Raw genomic sequence first — 18288 nt, forward strand, 5'->3', positions numbered from 1 at the left:
TTAGTTTTGGAATTTAATCGGCAAAGAGGATCGAAAGATAAAGTTGAAGTTTCGGAATTAACACAATTTATTAAAACGGAAATAGAATGCAGGGAAGTTTCAAATCTAGTATTAAGCGAAAGGAAAAATCCTGTGCCTCCGCGAGTCGATCAATCAAAATATGAAACTAGAAAATATGTAAAAAATACACCCACGGCTGCATTTCATACTGCAGTTAACCGAAAATGCATCTTTTGTGATAATTTTCACGAGTCATTTAAATGCGAAGTGAATGTTTCTGATAAATTAAAGAAACTAAGATCCGAAAACCGCTGCTTTTCTTGTTTTAAAAAATTCCATACATCAGAAAGGTGCAGAAATAAAACTAAATGTAATAAATGTGGCGGTATGTATCCCAATGAATCGATTTGTACTAATAAATCCCTTGTAAACAAAAAGTTGGAACAAGGTTATTCCAAAAATGAAACTGAATCTCTGACTTTGAATTCTGAGGAAAGAAATAAAGTTCAAAACTTGAAATTGATTGCTTCTGCTCCTCAAGGTGATAATAATAATGACTGTAATGCCAGGGAAATATTATTACAAACTTGTACAGTTTATGCTTGTTTTAAGTATAAATCAAAATTAACTAGATTAATTCTTGATCAAGGCAGTCACAGATCCTTTATAACGAAAAAATTGGCCGACCATTTAAAACTTACTCCAATCCGTTATGAAAGACTTTCTGTTTATTCATTTGGTGCGACGAAGGCAATGAATCATTCCTATCCGGTCGTTGAAATCGAAATTCAGATTGGAAACAAAATAATAAAATAAAAATTGAAAGTTTGATCTCGGATGTTATTTCCTCGGCGTCCATCAGTGTGCCTAGTAAACAAATTGCAGACTTCATGGAGCATATGGGGTTGCAGATCGCCGATTGCGCAAAAAAAAATAACATAGATGTTGAGATATTAATTGGAGGGGATAAATTCTGGAATGTGGTTTATTCTGAAAGAATTAAAATATCTGAAGGGTTGTACGCAGTCAGTTCTGTGTTTGGTTGGGTTGCCGCAGGAATCGAGAAAAATAAAACAAACAAAAATTGTTCTGAAAATTTAGCGGTAATGACAAACACTGTTGTGTTGAAAGATTTAAAAGGTTTTTGGGAATTAGAACATATGGGAATTAATGATTCTGATGACTATTCCGATATTGACTGCGAAATAGTAGACCAGTTTGAAAGAAATTTGCAGTTTAAAAACGGAAGATATGAGGCAAATTTAATCTGGAAATACAATCCGAATAATTTAGGAAATAATTTTGAGGTAGCTAAGAAACGATTCGCAAACCTTCACAATAAACTAAGTAAAACTAAGGAGATTTTTTGGGAATATAAAAATATAATTGAGAACCAGATATTAGAAGGAATTGTGGAGGAATGTCCAAATAATGATACAAATTTGGGATATTTTATGCCGCACCGAGCAGTGATACGACCTAGTGAAACTACTAAGGTAAGAATTGTGTACGATGCTAGCTCAAGGACAGAGGACACGAATTCGTTAAATGACTGCCTTGAATCGGGACCTAATCTAAATCCAAATATACTAGACATTATGTTAAATTTTCGTAAGTTTAAGATAGCGTTTTGTGGAGACGTTGAAAAAGCCTTTTTGATGATAGGAATTGCTGAAGGTGATAGAAAATTTCTAAAATTTCTTTGGTTTAATGAAAATAATGACTCCTTTAAGATTATGCAAATGTGTCGCGTAGCTTTCGGTTTGACTATATCTCCTTTCATTTTGGCCGCCACTATAAAATATCACATTCGAAAATATAAAGATAAAATGCCGGACAGTTTCCAAATGTTAAATTCTTCTGTCTATGTCGATGACCTATATTTTGGAGCAGGAACGGTTGAAGATGCATATCGGTTATCTGTAGATGCGGTTAATATATTTAAGGATGCTGGGATGAATTTCAGAATATTAAGAACTAATTCTAAAGCATTAAACGATTTATGGGTCTCAGATGGGATTAAGGAATCAGACAACAAATTAACTAGTGAATCGAATTTCTTAGGCATGATTTGGAATTCCATTGAAGACGATATAAAGTTAAATTTAAAAAATTTAATTGACTTTTCTACTGGAAACGATTTTGCTACAAAAAGGAAACTTTTGCAAAGCATCGCCCAAATATACGATCCATTTGGATTTATTGCACCCTTTGTTATTCGGGCAAAAATTATTATGCAAGAAATCTGGTGTTCCGGTTCTGACTGGGATGAGGTCCTTCCTGCAGAGATTAAGGAAAAATTCAACATTTGGCGGGAGGAACTTAATGATTTAACTGAAATATCGATACAGAGAAATTTCTTTGATGACGATCCAATGAATATAAGCCTTCACCTATTTTCGGACGCTAGTCCTAAAGCATATGGGGCCATCTCATATTTCAGATATTATACGAGTGATTCTAAAATTAAAACTTCCTTTATCATGTCGAAATGCAGAGTTGCACCTTTAAGAGCAATCACGCTTCCTCGTTTAGAGTTAATGGGAGCACTCATGGCTGCTCGAATGTATAAATACTTGAAAAAATTGTTTGGTGATTTAATTGAGGATGTTTATTTTTGGAGTGATTCCGAAATCGCCATTACTTGGATTAAAGGTTCGCCAAATAATTGGAAACCATTTATCTCCAATCGTGTTACAGAAATACAGAGTATATGCAACAAAAAAATGTGGAACCACTGCGAAGGAAAACAAAATCCTTCCGATTTACTAACTCGAGGAATTAGTGCTCAGTCACTAATTAAGAATGATCTGTGGTGGCATGGGCCACACTGGTTACGTTTTCCTATTGAAAACTTTCTAAAACAAAAGAAATTAAAACCAAATTCAGAATCGTTGGAGTTAAGAAAAAGTATTATTTTGACTGCACCTGTAATTAACAATGAATCCCCAATTTTGCATATAGAAAAATTCAGTTCTTTAGGAAAATTACTTCGAATTACTGCCTATGTATTTAGATTTATTGGGAGGCTTCGGAAAAGGTCTACAGGGAATGGACCTTTAAGTGCTTTTGAGATTAAAGCAGCTGAACATTATTGGGTAAAAATTACGCAACGAGAATCCTATCAAGCGGAAATAATTAAGTTATCAAATAAAAAATCAATTCTCGATTCTTCCATCTACTCCCTTAATCCAAGGCTTGATGAGGAGGGAATTCTTCGGTTGAAAGGTCGCATTCAATTTGCAGACTGTCACGAGAATTTAAAACATCCTATTCTATTACCCTCAAAATGCAAGTTTACCGAGTTGATCATCATGGACTCGCATGAAAGGGTATTCCATGCTGGAGTTAATTCGACACTAACTCAGATCAGAGACAAATATTGGATCATTAAGGGAAGACAGCGTGTTAAGACTATCATCAGAAAATGTGTGATATGCAAACGATATAGTGCTCGTCCTGGGGTACAGGATATCGCTTCACTTCCTCCAGACAGAATTCAAGAGTCGTCTCCATTTGCTGTGACCGGGTTGGACTTCGCCGGTTCATTTTTTACGAAAGACAGGCAAGGTAAAGTTTACATGCTGTTGTTAACGTGTGCGGTCACTCGTGCCTTACATATAGAGATAGTAACTGATCTCAGCACTGAAAGTTTTGCTAGCTTTCCGAAGATTTTTAGCTCGCCGAGGACTGTGTACCACCGTGTACTCCGATAATGCCAAGACTTTTAAAAGAGCTGATAAAGAACTAAAAAATATTTTTAAAACTTTGAGTGATTCATCTGTGAAAGAATTATTTTCTGCTAGAGGCATAAATTGGAAATTTATTATTGAGAGGGGTCCATGGTGGGGAGGGTTTTGGGAGCGTATGGTACGAACCATAAAATCCAGCTTGCGAAAAATTATTGGTCGATCATCCCTTACTGTGAAAGAGCTTGAAACAGTGCTCATTGAAATCGAGGCAATGATTAATTGTAGACCAATTACCTACGTGTTTACCGATCCCAATGAACCTTCTCCACTAACACCCTCTCATTTTCTGGTTGGTAGACGATTGCTATCTCTGCCTGCTAATAAAATAACATCAAATAATTTGATTGGGTTAAGAAATTCAATTATTAAACGAGATAAATACCATCAAGATATTTTAAATCATTTTTGGAAGCGTTGGAGATCAGAGTATCTTTTTAATCTGAGATCTGCCAATATTTGTTCTCCACACTCTAACGCATCTCAGTTTAAAATCAACGATATTGTCTTGATTCATGACGACAAACATCCCAGAAATCTTTGGACAATAGGTAAAATTTTGGAATTAATGCCAGGCAGAGATGGTAAAATAAGATCTTGCATAATTAAAACACCTACTGGTACCTTAAAAAGGCCTATACAATTGTTATATAATATGGAACTTAACTAATGTTTGTATTTTGTATTTTAGGTTTGATTCTCCTGACCTTGCTGATAGGTATCATTTAATGTTTTGTAAAATTTTATGTGCTTATAATTATGTATGCATGTTTGTTATATTTAACCATTTCTCCAGGATTTATTGTCGAAATATTAATTGAATATTCTAGAATATATTATTGAAAGATGAACTCTCCACCGAGTTCAGGTGGGGAGTGTTGTGTAATTTGAAGAAAAAGGCTAGAGGGCGCTGTTGCTCGCTTAGTTGTAAGAGAATAAAGTTTGTTCATGTTGAAGGCGGCGGCCTAAGAATACGCTCTGTATATAGTAATTAAAATATTGTTAAAAACGTAAAAGTGTTCAAATTAGTAAACCCACTGAACCACCATCATCTGATTTGGAGATGCACAAAATTATTAGAGCGTCAAAAATTGCAAATTTTGAAACTAAATTTCCCGGTCAATCTTTGTCCTACGGGACTCAAATTTCTTGTATTTTTATTTTTTCATAACGAGTATAAAACTTTGCCAAATATAAATATAGAAACCAGAAGACGACATTAAAAGTTAGATTTCATAATTTGTCCAAAATTAATTCTTTTTTAAATTTGACATTGACAAAATACGAATATTTTCGTAATTTAAAATACTTTTGTATTTTTGTTGCACTGTATTTAAACTTGCTTCCTCGAGTTATTGATATTAAATTACATTAATTCCATTATCTATTGGAAAATAATTATAGCAAATCATCTATTTACGACATCTCTAAGGGGTCACCTTTTAAGAGATCTCTATTTTTGGGAACATAAACAAACATTGGTAGTGAACATCATCTTTTTAAGACCACCACATGTAAAATCCTCTAAAAGCATGAATGGCTGTATTTAAAGAGGACCCATTACTTTTAATAAGGAATGTAACATTAATCTTAATTATACATGTTTTGGATGTGTGTGCCAAAATAGTGATACCGTACTTCTGTTGCTTTAGAAATGTGTGAAATTAAAAAAATGGATACTATATAACAAAAATGTTATTATATTCAGATACACACCTTTTGACTACGTCTGAAATTCATTATTCTGGCTAACATAATTTGTCTGCATAAAATATTAAATATTATTAAAAAATCAAAAGCTAAGTCGAAGTAGAAACAGTCATCTCTTCTAAACCATTTTAATTGAAGTAAACAGACGTTCGCCTTATCGTAAAGTAAACACCTATTTTTCAAACAGCGGATGAAACGGGAAAGAGGGAATTGGTGGGGGAAGGCAGTGAACGAAATAATACTTTTTCGAGCTGGGGATGAAATGAGAAAGGACGAAACGATACTAAGCTAATAAGACAAAATCTGGTATTTTACTTTATTATTTAATTAGTCATCATAAATTTAAAAATTATTTTAATTTTTATTTGTTTTTACATTTTTATTAAATTTTACTTATAAGTATTTTATATTTCAGTTGCTAATTATTATGTTAGTTTAATTATTCATTATTTTAATCATTATTTTTTATTATTTTAATTACTAATTAATGTTATTATTGTAATATTTATTTCCTTTCTTTCTTTATTTTTTATTTTATTTTTCCTATTTTCCTGACGGCCTTCAGCAGGCGCTTCTGACTTTAGAAACTAAGCCCTGACAGCAATAGAAAATTTAATAATGAATCATATCCAGTGCACCAAAAAATAATAGCCAAAATAAAGTGAATTATTTCTACCCAAAAATGCGACGCAAAACTCCCTATCGCAGCACTACTCAGTTCCCGCGGGATAGAATAGCTCACGTGATTCAATGCGATGCGACGTTTCAAGGCCCTTTTTAGGGCCGTAGACCGATAATATAGGCTCAGGATACGGATACCGATCGATTTTACCGAAAGTAACGAGTAACGATACGATAGTAACGAGTACTGGTTCACCGAGTAACGAATACATACGGGTACACATTTTCTCGTTACTTCTACTGCACTAGGAAGAACTAACTACAACAAATCAGTTCACTTCACTTGAGAGAAAAAGTACAGAGTTTAGTTGCAGCACTGCTATACATGAAAAAAACAAAGTTAACATTTAACTTAAAAGTTCGTTGCATGGTTGCTGCAAACTCTTGCCAAACGATTAGCATTACATGATCTGCACATACGCGGCGGCTTAAAACAGAACTTTTATAGAACTAGTAATAAACGAACTTTAAAATTTAAACATAACTTTGAACATAAAGGCACGACTTGTACTAAAATAAACACAGTTTGTGGAAATGCAAATTAAAATAAGAACAGTCAAGTCATATTAAACCTTGATCCGTAATCTGAGACTATACAGCTAAATACTAAGACGGCTAAAAAAATTTACTGGCGCATCAGATTTAAAGTATCGACGGCGAGAGAGCGCAAGGTCGAATAATTAAATTTAACCAGAACTGGCAGAATCTAACCGCAATACCAGAAACACTCTCACTAGGGTTTCCACCTCTCCCCGGGATTCTCCCGGAATTGAGACCTGAAAATTAAAATCTCCCGGAAGGAATTTAAAATAAATATTACTCTCCCGGAATATCAAGTTTCTCGAAAATAACGATACAATGTGCACAGACGAAATGGTTCAGAGCATCGAAAATCACACGACCGCGCGCAGCAGCCAAAGAACGTCTATGCCAATGCATATTCTTTGCAGCAGCGATCTACGGTGAGCGGTGAGTAAGCGCCTTATGCGATGAGTTGTGGCACGCCGGCATGAAATTATTTAATTAAAATTTTGAAATTATTTAAATGCTTTCATAATAATGTCTAGTGGGAGAAAAAAAAAAAAAAAAAAAAAGACAAAATGTTCGATGTCGTAACTCAAGTTGATATTAGCTTATGAAGAGAGACAACTTTAATGGAGAATGTAAGGTATGTCGGAAAACTGTTAATATTAAGTACGGGGATGTTAAGAGCTTTAACTGACATTCCTAAAGCAAGAAACACCAGTCGTTAATATTGAATAGGGATTCTTCGCAATCAGTTTCGAATTTTTTCATGAAGAAATCTTCAAAAAAACAAGACAATATATCAGCAATTGAAATTACTTCAGTCCATCATAGGATTAAGCCCCATCACACTTTTAATAGCCAGGACTGCACAAATTGTTATAGCACTCTATTTCCAGAATCTTCTTTGCCAAAAACGATTTCTTGTGGTAGAACAAAATGTACAAGTATTTGCGAGAGTGTGCTTTCTCTTGCAGTTCAAAAAAAACTTTTAAACGAGATTAAGGAGGCAGAGATTTTTTTTCAGTTCCGACTGAAAAGAAACTTTTTTTTCTGTCCCGGACTTTGAGAGCCAAGAGGGGGCAACGCTAACTCTGACTCAAGATACGGATAAGGATTATGAAGTTGCTTATGTGGCTCAAAGAAGGGGACTTAATAAGCTAGATAAGAAAATTAAGCCTCTAATGTGTTGTTTCAAATTCATATAATAAAAGGTAAAACACAAAAAAGTGTAAACATACATAAGGTTAATAGATACATAGAACGTCTTTGTAAAATTTTACAATCTATTGCAGCTTGCGAGTTTCTCCTTCAGCTATCCCGTGAGTTCATTGTTCTAAGTATTGTCGTCACACAGCAGGAGCCATGATTCGCAACGTCCTGAGCCCCAGAAAAACAACTGCTGGAATTGTCCTTACTGCATTCTAGTTTCACTGTGTACAATAGCTGAACTGGTCTTTTAATTACATTACCGTTAGGCAAACGAATAGCACAGGTTCTCAGTATATCATCTCGTCCTGGAAAGATCTCGATTATGATACCCATCTTCTATATCAGCCTTGGTATGTTCATGTACGAACACAACTGTTCAACAGTTTTCAAACACGTTCGGCTTTTACCAACTTGGAATGATGAGGAGATTTTAAATTCATCAAATAATAATCGTGTCTCCATTTTTTTTCAGATTTCCTCTATCAACATTTGTTGGTTGGTTGGTTGATTAGATTACGGCAAAGCAATCGAGGGCTATCTGCCTTAAGGAGGGATGCCTTCGTGGAGGACTTTTTAAGGGAAACTGGCTCGTATACACGTTACACAGGGGGAAAACCACGAAAACACCCATGCAGCCAGCCCGTTCGCGGGATTCGAACCTCGAACCGAACTACCAGTGTTTAGCGACGTTACCGCTCGGCCGCTGGTGGGCCTCAACATTTGTTAGTATAATCCATCTATCAACATTTTTTGGTAATCGACGTAGCGGCGGCGTAGCGAGAGGGGGTCTATCATGCCTCGGACATGAGGCGTCAAGTGGTACCCAAGACAAACAAGATTTTTCGGAATATTTCAATTCTTATTTTGATCGATTTCTGGGAAATAAGTTTTAAAAGAATTATTGTAATATAATTAATTATTTCCTTTCTTGGTTTGTCTTATATGTTATACATAAAGTTTGCGGCAAATCAGTCAAATGTATGTCCCTATGCAAAACAGTCTTTCTTCTTTCTTTCTGAAAACTTTATTTTTCTAAAATAGTGAAATATTATTATTTTAAAAAAAATTCACGTACAGCACACAGTTGTTATTTTAAAACGTTAACACTGTAATCTTTTATTATATTATAAGCCCTTAGACCTTAAACTATTATTAATTCCTCCACTAAAGTATAATAATAAGTCACATCAAAAGAAATTAATATTTTGGACTTTTAATTTGGCTCGATTCCTGATATCGCTCATCGAGAACAAATGTTTCAAATCTTTAGGTATGCAAATATTGATTTTACTAGTACAAAAGTTTCTATTAAAATTTTTTTTGTGGATTTATTGAAGTATATGTTAAATATGCAGCCTCAATTGAAAATGTAATTTAGAATAATTAAATTCCTATCAGATTTTATTAACAAACATTACAATGGGAATTACAAATGCTTTAAAGAAAATTGTTAAGCATGAATCTGAAACAAAACAGAGTGCCAGAGCATTAACGGTTAGTGTTATTGTTGATGGGCTGGAAGCATTAGTAGAACTATTATAAAAATTAGCAGAGGACAGTTCTACCTAAGTGAGACCAGAAGTGAAGTTACAATTTTATTGCAAAATACAGCGAATTTTAATTTCATAATTTAAATCCATTTCTGGTATGAAATCTCGCCTTTTCAGAATGCCCAACAGAAACAAAGGTGTTGGTGTATTTGATTATGGCAAAGCACACTAGGGCTACCTGCCTAAGGGGAGGGATGCCTTTCGTAGAGGACTTTCTAAGGGAAACTGGCTCGTATACACGTTACACATGGGCAAAACCACGAAAACGCCCATGCAGCCAGCCCGTTCGCGGGATTCGAACCTCGGACCGAACTACCAGTGTTCAATGACTTTACCGCTCGGCCGCTGGTGGGCCAGAAACAAAGGAAATCCTGTCCTTGCAATACTTTATCGACGGCATCCGGGATACTGAAATACAGACAGCTCTACGAATGGCGGATGTAAAAGATTTAAAAAGCGCTCTAGTGTATGCCATGAAATTCGAGGCAGCCCAGCAATCGAATAATTAAATTAGTCGCATAATTAAATCAGTCGAGTAATTAAATTTAACTAGGCAGGCAGTCAAATAATTAAATTTAACTAGAACTGGCAGAATCTAACCGCAATACCAGAAACACTCTCACTAGGATTCCCACCTCTCCCCGGGATTCTCCCGGAATTGAGACCTGAAAATTAAAATCTCCCGGCTCCCGGAAGGAATTTAAAATAAATATTACTCTCCCGGAATATCAAGTTTCTCGAAAATAACGATACAATGTGCACAAACGAAATGGTTCAAAGCATCGATATCATTCGAGCTTTCTTTAAAGCAATCGTCTGCAGCTCAGATTACCAAAATCCTAAAATGATTTTGAGAGGAGCGTTGTATGATCATGAACCATTAGCAACTGAACTTGCAGAAATTCAAAACGCGATCTGTGAAAAGATAATGTCTCTTTGCGAAAAATTGGGTATTGCTACAACAATCCGTATCAGAAGACGCCGAAAAATACCTGGTGAATCGGCTAGAGATATTGGCTTTTCCGCAGAAAGTGAAATTTCTCGCGTTATGAAAAGCGTTCCTGATCATCTGAAGCAGGAAATAAGTATATGATTTACACGACTAAGTGATCTTAATTCCAAATTTGGATATTTAATGAAGGTTGAAAATTTATTAAACAAGAATAATGTTGATAATGATCTTGAAAAGAATTGTAAAAAACTTGGGTGAATTTCATAATACGGACTTAATGGAACAGAAATCGAAACATGTCGAAATATTTTGCTTAAAAAAGTTAGGGGATATTATGATTTTTGAATATAACTGTGGATGAGGAAATGTTTTGGTCAGTGATATACACTGACTACCAATAAGTATTTGGACACCTGTGATAGAAAAGAAAAACTAACTTTATTTAAAATCAATAGTTGGTAGAGCTTCCACGAGAGGTATTTACAGCGTGGACCCTCCGGGGCATACTTTCCACAAGTCTTTGTATGACAGCTAGTGGTATTTTTTCCCAGAAGAAGACATAGAAGTTCCTTCACCGATTTTGCAAGGGTAGTGCGCCCCTGAATTCGGCGATGCAACTCGTCCCAGAGGTTCTCGATAGGGTTCAGGTCTGAACTCTGGGCAGGCCAGTCCATTCGATGAACTTCATTGGCACCATACCAAGCCTTGGTTAACGTCGAAACATGACAACTGGCATTGTCGTCCTGAAAGTAACAGGGGTCCAACCCGTAAAACTGCCACAACGTAGGAAGCACATTGTCATTCAAAATAGTGCAGTAGGCATCGGAGATGAGCTTACCATGAATGGGGACCAAGGGTACCACCCCATACCAGGAGAAACACCCCCAGACCATAATTCCACCTTCGCCGAACTTAACTGTTGGCACAATGCATTCTGGCAGGAGACGTTCTCCAGGTAGACGCCAGACCCAGACCCTGCCATCCGAACGGTAAAGGGTGAACCTTGATTCGTCACTCCAAAGAACCCGTTTCCACTGATCTACGGTCCAAATTCGATGTGCTTTGCACCACATTAACCGAACAGCACGGTTGAACTTTGTGATCAAAGGCTTATGGGCAGCAGCACGACCATGAAAACCAAGCAGATGTGCTTCCTTACAGATGGTATTTATTGAAACAATACTCCCGAATGCCTGTTGAAACTCCTCACGGATGAGGGCTATCGTTTGGGTGCGGTTCTTCCGAATTTCTCTGAACAGCACTCGTCGGTCTCTACCTCCCAGTTTCGTTCGTCTGCCGACTCGGGGCACATTCTGACAATCACCCCTCACCTTCCACTTCTTAATCACATAGGCCACTGTCGATATTGGGTACTTCAGATCGCTAGATATGTCCCTTAAGGATCGGCCACATTTGTGATACCCGATTCTTTCTCGAAATCAAAGAACTCCGAACTGCGAGGCATCTTGCATGCGACTAAAGCCGATGCTGTTTCCTACACCATATATACCGGCGGAGTCCGTGGCGTACCTTGGGACCACAGATATCGTCATTTGCATAGGCGTCCAAATACTTATTGGTAGTCAGTGTATGATGTATAGGGGGTGTAATGTATGAGAAAAGAAAAAGCGAATGAACAAGGAATAATTAATTTTTTTGGACGAAATGTGTCAGTAAACAAAAAATTTACAATTTATGCATATTATACAAACAAAAAATGTGTTTTCTGGGATGCAAGTGAGTTTCAATAAGGGGTATGGTTTCGCTGACCAAAAGTAATGTCTCTCACCTACGAGGCCTGGAATGAATGTGGTTATCAATGAGAGACTGGGGTATTCTCTTCCCCTTCTGTAGAAGACAGCTTTTTAACTGCTGGATTAATTCTGGAGGTGATAAGCGGCCAGCAACCCTTCTCCCTAGAATGTCCCAAACGTGTTTTATTGGATTCATAACTGAGAAACGTATTGGCAATTCATTCGAAGTATTCCTTCGTCGAAAAGAAAATTATTCACTAGCTGAGCCGGATGGGGGCCTGGCGTTATCGTCCCTGAGAATGAATTCGTCCCCGACTGCTACAAATTAAATAAAAGTAGCTGTGTGATAAAAAAGCACAATTGGTCTGAGGATATCATCCCTATATCGCTGAGCCGTTAGCGCTCCATTCCTGATAATGTGCAGGTCGGTACGGCCATTGACAGAAATATCGGCTTAGATCATCGCTCCGCCTAAGACAAATAGATCACTTTCATGCACAAATGGAGGAGTATTACGTCCGAGGCTCTCTCTAGATGAGAATCTGCTTGTTGGGAGGTTGTACACTGAAGTGGGACTTGTCCGTGGCCACGTTGCTCCACTCATTTCGTCCCCATATGGAGATGCTCCTTTGCCCACCTGCTACTGACAGCACGATGGACCTGTGCCAACGAAACACAAACGATAAGTTTGCGAGCATACAAACTACATGGTGGAAACGGTTTGGAATAGTTTGAGTCGAAACTCTGGTACCAGTAGCCCTCTGAAGGTGCTTTTGCTAGAAAGTGGCGTTCATAGTGTGGCTTCTTCTGGCCGTTAGTGTTAAATACCGATCCTTATTTTGCAAGCATGCGACCTTGTCCCGATCTTGGCAAACATTTCCAGTTTCCAAAAACCAATTAGTCTGGAAATGACATTTTGAGAAACTCCTAACTCTTCCGCTACAATGGATTGTGCCTGACTCTCCTGTAAACGACCGACGGCCTTCCAGGCTACCGATTCAGCTAAGTCATCTTGCTGAGATATCGTATTCACTACTACAAATAATTCGATGCGTGTCAATTGTTTTTAATTTCCTACTACAAAAGTAATGCTGCAGGTCGGTTTTCACTCCTTATCTAAACGCATAATTTTTGACGTCACAGACTAAATTTGCGTATTCCCAACTCTATAAACGTTATAATTTCCCTTTATAACCTCTTCTATTTCCTTTTGTTAAAAAAACTGATTTGTACACCACATTACTTCCTTGCACGGAATTCTAAATTATACGCATTTGTTGCTGCATTTCATTTAAACTTATTTCTTCGAGCCCATCAGCGGCCGAGCGGTAAAATCGCTGAATACTGGTAGTTCGATCCGAGATTCGAATCCAGCGAACGGGCTGGCTATATGGGCGTTTTCGTGGTTTTCCCCATGTGTAACGTGTATGCGAGTCAGTTTCCCTTAGACCTTAGAAAGTCCTCCATGAAGGCATCCCTCCCCTTAGGCAGATAGCCCTAGTGTGCTTTGCCATAATTAAATACACCACACACCGCACCTATTTCTTCGAATTTCATTAGAGATATATTTCTCATTCAATTAATTCAATTCTCATTTCGCGACAAGACAAAAATACATAAAACCTCAAAATATCTTTATTAAAAATTGAAAGCTATAGAAGCATATAAAATGACAATAAAATCTGAAAGTCTTCAAATTTTATATTATGCTCAAAGGGACATTTTTTAACTTTTTGTGTGTCACCTTTTTTTTATTAAATATCATATTCTTCGCACTTAAACCATAAAATTCAATTCAACAGCAATATCACAAAAAAATACTATTATAGCACATTAAAGAATAAACGTTATTCTCGCATGAAGATCATGTTGTCCAAGTTTTTCTTATTTTTATTCACAACACATCTCATACATAAATATATTAGATTGACTACCTCGAAAAAGAAAAAAGAGTAAACTAATCCAGCAATAAAAAAATATCCGTTACATTCCGAATTCGAAATATTTATTTGCATAAACAATTACCGCAAGGCCTGCTGGGAGACACTTATCAAACGATTGCAAACGCACGATCTCCAGAGATCACATAGTCATTTTAATTTCAAGAGTGAATCGACGCAAATTGACAAAAATAAATTAATAGCCCTTCTGACAAATTGCTGCTTTGGGCTAACGATAAACAAGCAATTAGGCCAGCGGACAAGAAGGCAGACTTTTCGAGGCACAAAACCAAGTTTCCTTTTGGTCCCACTTGGAAAAAAGACACTGAAGGTGCAGAAAGATTAAATCCACTATTCAGTTTAAGGTACACAAATATGAATGATGTGCTTAAAAAAATTAGGCTTAGCCGCAATAAATAACTTTTAAATTGTTGATAACTCTACAACCATTGCATGCAGATTAACTAAAGGCATAAGGATACCGGCATAAGGCATAAGGATTAACCGAAAGATAAGAACAATATAATTCAATCTTTTTTTTTTAAGTAGAAAATGCACAATTTACCAACATATAAGAAGGAATTTGAGCTCACTGAGACGAGTAACAGAGTGTATATACTTTCTGGTGTGGTTGATTACAACAAAATAGGGAGGTGCACAGCTACATGTTATAGCAGTCTTATCCACTTGCTCCCAGAATCCAAATTTCCATTTGGCATTTTGTTTAAGAAACTCGTCTTGAACTTTATTGTCTTTCATCACCTGAATCAATAAATTTAATTCTTTTTTTTCGCTCTTTTAAAGGTTTTGACATTGTCTGTACACACTACTTGGCATAAACCTCTTCTGGTTCCAATGCGTATAAATGTAAGCAAAAGTTTTTCTGAGGACAGGTCTGTAAATTTTAAACGCACAGCTCTAGTTAGAGAGTCTCAGTTAAAAAGTTAAACGTGTGTTTTAGATATTTCTCTTCTATCTTTGATGTGCATAGTCTGTCCCAGTGTTTTCAAACAGGAAAGCTTCCCGGCATCTGTCTGGTGAGAGGGATGCCATATCTTGCATCACAGATTTCATACTAAATATTTTGCAAATATTTTAATTGTACTGAACACATTTAATTTTAAATAATCATTAGTAATCAAATCTTTAGTAATCAAAATTTGTCTCTTATTTGATTCAATGTGTCTGTTATACCTCTGTGCCCTACAATCTGGTGATTATGAAGAATAATTAGATTAGTCAAATGATCTTTATCAGGCGACTGTTTGTAATCCAAATCTGAATTTTGTAATCCTTCACCAACACGGATTGCACCATTTTCGCCTACAAATGGATTGACGGATTTCAGTTTTGATTTGAACTTAATTTCTCCTTCTTCTTTAATGCACAGTTTACATCTGAAAAATTTCGTTCCTGAACACGTTTGATACAATATGTTTTCGCCTCAATTTCGGTAGCCTTCAAACATCTAGACAATTTTTCAGGTATTTATAACATTGCTAATGAACCTTAAGGACTATGCAGTAATTTGGTAAATTAGATATCAGTTGCTGTAATTTTTAGATTTAAATAAATGTTCAGAAGGTTCTGTGACGCATGAATTTACGGATACTTTCTTCCATGTTTTCCGCAGTTCCTTGTTGGAATCCTCAATATTCTTTGGGAAGCATGCATACAGTTCTGGACAGTGTTTACTTCTTTTTCCAACCATGTGGTCCCTTTACATCATATGCAACTCGTATTTCAGATATTTGACATATTCACCTCCAGTTAGCAAGTCACCTGGATTATCTTCATCAGGGATGTATCTTCAAATCAGCACATTTGAATTCTTCTGCATTTTCATCATTCAAAGTGTTTTGCATGAACGGGTACCATCTTTTCACATAACATCGAATCCATTGTAATGTTATACTAGAATTAGTCTACAAATACACAATTAAATCAATGTCTTGAAATTTCTTTTGGATGTATTTTGACAAGCAAGGAACTATCAAAGCACCCATCAATTCCAATCTGGGAAGTGATAAATTTTCAGAGATGCTTGAAGCTTGTGTGAATGACATTTTCGAATAACGAAAATACGGAATAGCCCTACACGCCTTTTGATTCGCACGTGTGAAAACAGTATAAACATCCTTCGTGTCCTTCCTCCCAGCACCTACAAACTATGTATTTCCAAACTAGAAGTATGAGCTAATTTATCGCACCAGTTTCGTCAATTTTTTATGAGGTTTTCTGGTATTTCAGTATCTCATGTTATCTTTAGTTCCCATAAATCTTCCAGTAAAATCCTAGCTCGAATTGGGTATGTATAAAACCCAGTGGATCAAAGAAATGCCTTACAAATCTCAAGATTTTTCTTTGAGTTGGTATTTTTTTTATCAGTCCTTTTACCATCTTCTACCAAATCTTCAATTTCTATCAAAACTGTATTTTGACCTATTCGATGTATACTCTAGTACTTTACAACAAGTCGAATCTTGTGCAAAATGTTCTTAATTCCATAGCTTTTGTAAATTTGTTTCACTTGTTTTTCACTTCAGCAAGTTCCACCCATCTCCTTTCAGTATGCTTGTAGTGTGTTCTGATTCCTCGGATGCTTCTGACTCTCCATCTGCTCCAGCGATTAAGTCGTAAACTTTTCAGTTAGCAGGGAAAATACGTTGGGGTACTGTGACTTGTATTTGTCAGCATGTACATTAAGATTTGCTCTAAGAAGAAACGGATTAGATGTCCCAAAAATCACCCTTGTCATACGAAGAGCCTTTATTTTAGTTCCATTTACTTCACTATCGATCCATAGAAACTTTACTGCGTTTCTGTCTCCATCAGCAAGAGAAATCTGCAGGAACACTTCCTCGATGTCAGCTGTAAATAAGCGGTTAATAATAAGATGTAAGATGTTCTATACTTTTTATTTCCCTTTTTAGAACCTTTAGCAAATTAGTAGTTTCATCTACGAACTTTAGCAACTTAGTAATTCTAACCTGGTTATCCTTCATATTTTCTACTAAATTCTAGGACTAAATCATTAAGAATCACATTTATTAGTATCGGATACAATAAGGTACTGTACAAATCTAGCAAAGTATTAATGATTATAATCTCTAACTTGTACTTCACAGCGGTCATATAATTTTCGAGGTGCTGTCATATCGCTAGACTTCCTAACTGGAGTCAGAGTTAATAAGAATTCATGTGTGAATCTGTTATTTGTTCCTTGAAGCCGAAGCGATCTTTTAATCTTTTCACAGCCTTCTTGTAGTTTTCCACTGTTTATGTTAACCCCTGTAATGCAGTTTCTGCATGGAAAGTCGGAATTAACTTTAAATAATTGAAATTTTTCTATTGCATGTAGGTTTTCATCTTCGTGTACAGCTGTCTCAAATCGCACCCAAAAACCGAGCCAGCTGCACACATCGTTTCCCGAAAAAATTCTCAAGGCCAGGGTTGGAAGTTTAATTTTGTTTTGCGAATCAGGTGACAGTTCCACATGAAGTAGAATTATCGCTATGTGGCTTAGCATCTAAATATCTTTTTAAGTGTAATTTTCAAACAATGATTTTATCTTTATACTCTTCTCCAGAAATTATTTATTTTTCTAAAGGCTTTATTTACATCAATCAAACTTTCAACAGCTTTATCAGCTCATATTAGTCCTTTTTCTTTACTAATTAACTGCGCAACAGCCTCTTCAATTACACATTTAGCAGCTCATTTCTTTTGTATTTTTTATAGATTCATATTTTTGCATAATGCAAACCTAATGGCCTCACGTTATAGCGCCACTTAAAATGAGTTATTTGAAATTCAATTAGTCAAAGCTAAAACATAGTTGGATTTCATATGACATGTACTCTATAATCCGCCGTATAACGTGCACTATAATTTCAAACTACATTTTTAAATTTTTAGGTATACTTGCCGTATAACAGGCATCCTTTTTTACGAAGAAACCTGAAAGATACATGTGCCACGATTTTAAATTTAAGTCATTTATTCAGAGCTTTTCCCCAGGCTTTCAAATAATGGTACACTGAATTGACAAGTATGCTGTTGGATGACAGAATTGGGCAACTCATTCTATGCTGCTTCACATCTATGCCACACTTTATCAACCGTATTAGCTGGACAGGGGTGGCGGGCCAGTCTCTCAGCAACCCATGACCAGATATTTTCAATGGGTGACAGATCTGGAGAACGTGCACGCCA

Source organism: Stegodyphus dumicola, chromosome 3 (assembly GCF_044657685.1).
Source record: "Stegodyphus dumicola isolate Sdum_Otavi_A_Nest chromosome 3, ASM4465768v1".
In the NCBI taxonomy this organism is placed as follows: Eukaryota; Metazoa; Arthropoda; class Arachnida; order Araneae; family Eresidae; genus Stegodyphus; species Stegodyphus dumicola.